Below are 6611 nucleotides of genomic sequence, written 5' to 3'. Positions count from 1 at the left end.
TTGAAGACCGAAGCTGGTCGTGGGGGTATGGTGGGTAGTAGGTAGTTCTGGCTTGCTATGCCAAGGTCCAGCTTCTCCATGTCCTGAGAATCCATATCCCACATAACTGTGGCCAGGAAAGGTGTCCAGAATGGCCGAGGCTGCTCATGAACAGGAAGAGCAAGCGGAAGAGGAGGAGTAGGAAAGCCTCAAGCTGAACATTGCACCTTCCTGCAACATGCTCTCTGGCTGTCACTCTGACCTGAGCGCAGTCAAGTCACCAGCAGCACCAGCGTCTGCGCAGCAACTGAGTGGTGGCACCAGCACCAGTTGCTGGATGACCACGAAGGCTTTGTAACATCACAGCAATGAAGAGAATTTCTAGCAGGGAAGTAGGGTCTGGCGAGCCAGATTGCATGGCTTGCTTCTCCCATGGCTGTACCCCCACTGGAATGGAGTTACAGTGTCACTGGGTAAAGGAGGAGCAACTGATGTCATCCACCTGGACTTGTTCAGAGATTTGATGGATGGACCACTTGTTGGGTAAGGAATTGGCAGATGCTCACACTCAGGGAGTTGCGGTCAGTGGCTCAGTGTCCAAGTGGAGACTGGTGACGAGTGGTGTTCCTCAGGGATTGGTGCTGGGACTGGTGCCATATAGCATCTTTGTAAGCGACATGGACAGTAGGATTGAGTGCATCCTCAGCAAATTTGCAGGTGACGCCAAGCTAAGTGGCATGGTTGATGCTCCAGAGGGAAGGGATGCCAGTGAGAGGGACCTGGACAGGTCTGAGAGGTGAGCCCATGCCAGCCTCATGAAGTTCAGCAAGGCCATGTGCAAGGTCCTGCATCTGGCTGGATCAGACCCTGTGCAACCTGATGATGCTGTGCATGTCCCTGCTCATTGCACGGGACTTGGAATAGGAGACCTTTAAAGTCCCTTCCAATTCTGAGGATTCTCTGATGATTCTCTGATGAGAAATTTTTGCTGTGTGGGTGATAAGACATACTGGAACAGTTTGCCCAGAGGGACTGTGGTTGCCCCTTCTGTAGAGGCATTCAAGACCAGGCTGGATGGGGCTCTGAGAAACCCGGTCTATTGGGAGGTGCTCCTGCCTATAGCAGGAAGGTTGGAACTTGGTTATCATAAACGTCCCTTCCAACCCAAACCATTCTGTGATTCTGTGATCTGCCTGTCCAATGGGGCCCAGGCCAGAGCCCTGGAAGCTGTGATCCAAAATGCTCAGTACAGAGTATCTGTGCCAGCACAGGGGTGTTGCCTCAGTGTTCCCCTCCCCTGACTTATGCTTGCCCTCAGTGCTGTCCATGGGCTATAGGGCAGGCTGGTATTATTTTTAATCTCTTTTTTCCTTTTACAGTAGGTAACCATCTGCAAGATCATTCATACTTTCTGAGAGGCATTCCTTTTACTTTTATTTTCAGTCTTTATCTTCTTCAGTTTCAGTAGATGAACAAAACTGTTTTGTTTCCCTTTGTTGAATAATCAGTTGACCAATGTATAATCATGAAATGCCTTCTATGAGAACAAAAGGTAGCATGTTTCCCACTGATAAAATAGCTATTTTAGCACCTGTAAATCTGTTTTGCATTTAATGGAAAATTTTATTCCATGCTGATAACAGGATCAGAAAATGGGCTATGACAGCATGTTGTGATTTTACAGTATCCAGAGGTAAAACTTGAGCTAATTACGAGCACATGGCTTTCAAGAGTCATACTTTAATATTTAACTCTATAAATCTTGCTAAGTGAAATACAAACCTGTGTCTACAGCATTTGCTAATCATTAGGTTATTAATTGGTTTTGCTTCTTTATACAGGATGGGAGTGTTTGAAGTTTTTTTTTAAATAAATGTCTGCAAAAAATAGGAAGTACTTTCTTTCCCTGCTGTAACTTCACAGGAGGTGTTTCTGCTCAACTGCCGGAGCTAAAAAACTTGTTGGCCTCCTAAACAAAGGCCTCTGTAGAACAGTTTTTCAGCACTGCAATTTAAATGGTGTCTAGTTTCAGCCTAGAATACCAAGGTCATAATTTTAGGCCATAGATGGCTCTCCCAGATGTCTTTGGTCAAGTTAATCACAGTTTGCCTGAAGGTTGTGCTTTCAGGTAATCCATCAAGGCATAATTGTAAATCAAAACCTTCTTCCAGCTCAATAAGTAGCATATTTTTAGCTTGTGTTAAGACTGACATTGGACAGGAACTTAAACTGGGATAGAATATTAAGCAATATTACTGATTACTCTCATTTGTCACAAATACTTTTAGAACAGTGTGCTTTGATAATTGCTATCAAAAAGTTTCTCACAGAATTTTTTTGAAATCCTCTTTTACACTTGAGTAGGAATTACTGTATGGTCTTTTTAAGCTTTCAGCCAGCCCTAATATGCATTGCTTAAGCCACCCACTGCTTTACTCCACTCCAGACAGAAATGTCATTTCTTGGCCTGATTCTTCCCTCATAATGCTTCTCAGACATGCAGTGTTTTGATTAACGGAGCATGCAAGATTTGTGGTTGTATATAGGAGACCAAATCCCAAAGAGGGATGGAGTGTGTCTCTGAATGACATGGGGGAGTCGTCAGCTTCCAGAGACCATCCCCCACCCCAGCTTCTGTTCAGGGCAGGTTACAAAGCAAAGGGCAGAGGGAGAGTATGGGACACATGCTAAAACATGCAAATCAAGGTGCTAGAAGAGAAACCTTCCTTGAGTCTTTCCAGTGAGAAAAGCACATTATCATGTCCTATAAGAAAACACATTATGGTTTTCCATTGATTTTCCCTACATATGGAACCTGTCCTATTGGCGTCTTTTGGCCTGAAAAGAGAAAATCACTTTGCCTACACATGAACCTAGACAGCATGAAAATTAATAGCAGCAGGCATTCAGCAAGGACCATCAGAGCATTGCCCCTCAGTAGTTTAGGTCTGAGGTAAGAAATACTCTGTCTAAAAGTATGGAGGGCATGTTTTGATCAATGGATAGCAATTACACAGACTGAGGTTTGACCTGGATGCTGAGATGGGCAGGCTAGTGACAAGTGCCAAGAGTGCCTCAGTGCCCTGACATGGTGTGACCCTGGAGTTAGGCCTTACTCCAGAAGGCAGCAAGGTTCTGTGGTTCAACCCGTTCCACATACAGTAGAATATCAAGTGAGTTCATTGAATTGATGATGCAAGTCTGTAGATACATATGTATTTACACTGAACACCTCTAACAAATTAATATAATGAGTATAGGGAGAGCTGCAGCTCCAGGACTTCAAGTTCACTTTGAGCTATTTTCACAGTACACACTGTAAACAGTTTTCCTGCCAAAGTCGTAAACTATGTCAGCGGGATAGACTAAATACACCTCTATACAAAAGACATGAATCTATTCTTTGGATTTTTCAGCTCTAACATGGAGGGACTGGGGCTTAGCTGGGGTAAGTCATCTCCAGGGCAGTTGAGGAAGCACCCCATTCCTATCAGCTGGCCTCCAGGAGAAAGACCAGTGCTGAGAATAGAAGATGAAAGGAAAGCCCTTTAAAAATATTTTCTGAAAGCCCTTGCAAATTAGGTTTAGTAACACTACAGCATGGAGAAGGATCCAAGTTTCCATCAAGTACCAAAATCTTACTGCTAGGGATTAGAGTGACAGTTCTTTAAAAAGAGAGAGATACAGAAATGCAAACTTCAGCTAAATGAAATTATTCCTTGTCAGACTAATTAATGCCGATATTTATTTAATCTCCAAATTCCATCACGTGCCAGGAGTGCTGTGCTTTTATAGACTGGTGCAGTGCAAAAAACATTCCGTATCCAAGAAAATCTTGCCAAAATCCCTGGCAATGCATCTTTTCTTTTTCCCCGACTTATAATCCTTGTTTTGCTCTTGGTGCTCATGGTAACAGTAACAGCTGTCGAACACGGCTTCAGGCTGTCGGACTCCCTTGGGAGAATTTATGTGTTTTTCTACTTCCTTTCCTTATTAGGAGGCAGGAATCTGTGACACCTATTAGAACAAGCATGCATAAAGGGTAATGACTATGCAATTTATTAGTGGTCTGTTCTTCTTCAAGCAAACCATCAACTGCAAGCACACAATGTGTGCCAAGGACTGAGGCTAAGTACAGTCCTGCTGTGCAGCAGGTGGGCAGTGGCAGGGCTCTGCTACAGGGAGAATTTTGGCAGGGGAGGTTAAATGCTGGTTTGTTTAAATAAATTTCTTAATTAAATATAAGTGAAGATAGTTAGGTTGACAAGTTTCTCTTCCTAAGTGTTTAGTTTGAAACCCTGAGTGAGAAAGACAAATCCTGTGATTTTTGTGCCTGTATAATTGTCATCCTTAGCCACAGTGTCCTTGGTACTACTGAGCCCCATTAGCACTCCCCACAAGTTGTTGTGCCTGTAGAAGACTGTCTGGCAAAGGTAAGTGAAATGATGATACCTCAGCATGGTTCTGTATGCAGTAGAGTCATTGTGAGGTAGGCTGGTATGTTAATCACATTCACTTGTCTAATGAACCTTTTTGATGAACAAAATGTAGGAATTCTGATCTAGAAACTAATTACAGGGACATTGACCAGTCTTTTAAGAGTGGAGAAGCCAGAAGACTCCACCTCGTTTTTTGAAAGTAAGGGGCTTTGATTTCTATTCTATGTGCTGGAAGACTTGAAGGTGAAGTGTTGGCTCTGCATAAGTTTGTGAGTATTCATACATGGGTCCATCTCCCATCTTACAGGCCAGATTCAGTCCCTGGATAAAGGCACTTCGCAGTCCTACGGTGCCTGGAGGTAGTTCAGCCTGGAAAAGATCTTGATTTTACTTAAGTGTGGCTTGAGTATTTGTAAATATACTGCAATGTTTGCACAAATGGATGCAAGTTGGTTTGCACTCCAGGTGTGTAACCTAATGGAAGTGTGGGATGAGTAGAAGCAAATAAAAAGCAGACATCCAAGGCTACAGACCAATCATCTGATAGCAAATTTAGCAAAAGCAGTTATCTTTTGTAGAAAGATCCATCCAGGCCAATCTCACTCTATTCCAGATAGATCTCACTATAGAGCAAGAGGCAAAATAATTGCACTGGACTGCTGACACATAAACAATTAGATGCTCAAACATCTTGACTCCACCAGGTAATACAGAAAAGTTAGGACATGGGGACATTTTTTATTTTTATAAGTTTTGTAAGGTTAGAATGTTATAGCAACAAAATGTACTACTTAATAAAATATTTTAAAATATTTTATATCCCTTGAATATTTAATTAGTGCGTAATTAGTAGGCAGCTAGAAGAATTGGCATGTAGGTTGTGGAATCTCAAGCTGAGCAAAAGGCCTTCCTGCTCATTGGGTCATCTCTCTGGTTTGCTGCCATGATGTCTATGTACAGGCAAAATGGGAGCAGTGATGAGAAAAGCACCAGTAAATTTAGATTCTTTAATTTATTGATTGATTAGTAGTCCTTTGGAAAATAATATAATAAAAATATACCGATGCAACACAGAAAACCTAGATTAAAAACAAGCAAAACCAATCAACCTTTACATTAAAACAAATGCAAGGAATTGGGGAGGACAGAAGGTTGTGGGAAAAAGTGCTGATGAAACTCTAGCACATGTAGTACAGAGCTTTGCCATTTTTAGCAAATTGTTGGCATGAGTGTGACATTCATCAGAAGCTACAAGATAGCTCTTTGTTCAGGCCTCCCACCAGTTAAATCTTGGTCTTTGAGCTATGAACTAAATCTGCAGGCAGCAGGGATAATGTAGTTGTTTGATGTATCTAATTAAAAGTTTGGATGTCTCAACATATGTAAAGCAGCCAGACGCCATAGAAATGTATAACAATGCATGCAGTGCAATAACAAGAATTCTTCCTGGAAACTGGATTGAAAGAAATGATGTAGTCCAACCATGGTTTCACCCATAGGATAGTCGCATGCTCATGGTCGTTATCATATTATTTTGACGTTTGGCCACCAAGCACTGCCTATTGCTTTTTCAGGAGCAGTAAGGCTCTGGGCATGTCTGTGCCAAATGCTTTCAGGAAGACTGTGTGCACTGAGGTAGAGTCCAGACACTACATCCCTCACATAAGGGAAAACCTTAATTGTCCTGTCCTTCTCTTCCACCCTTCAACACTGTGCTATAATGCAAAATGCAGCATGTAGTGATATGTAGGTTGCTTGCTAGGTCTTGCCAGATGAGAATGTCCTATTCTTTTATGTACCACGTTGGAAGTTACATTGTATATATTTTCTTTGCACTCTGGTTATTATCAGTTTGATAATTACCACGATGTCTGTGCACACTTGAGAGGTAAGTGATGGTGGAAGGAAATGAAGACAGTGAGCAACCATCAGTTTTCACCAGAACAAATGAGGGCAAGGTTGAAAGGCCTCATTCCTTCCAGAGAGTATTTTTCTTTGGGTGACTTTCCTGCATGGAGCTGGGTGTTACCTTAGCCACCGAGGTGCTGTCACCTCCAACCTCTTTGCAAGTATCCTGCACCAAGCCACTCAGCGCTGTAAATCAGGTTCCTCCAGTAAGCACTTTCCACCAGACTATCACATCAGCATTGTCGGATCCAGACATGGCTGGCAGGTGAACAGTGACAACAAAAC

Source organism: Phasianus colchicus, chromosome Z, assembly GCF_987193195.1.
Source record: "Phasianus colchicus chromosome Z, bPhaCol1.hap1.1, whole genome shotgun sequence".
In the NCBI taxonomy this organism is placed as follows: domain Eukaryota; kingdom Metazoa; phylum Chordata; class Aves; order Galliformes; family Phasianidae; genus Phasianus; species Phasianus colchicus.
Note: the sequence above shows the minus strand (reverse complement) of the source record.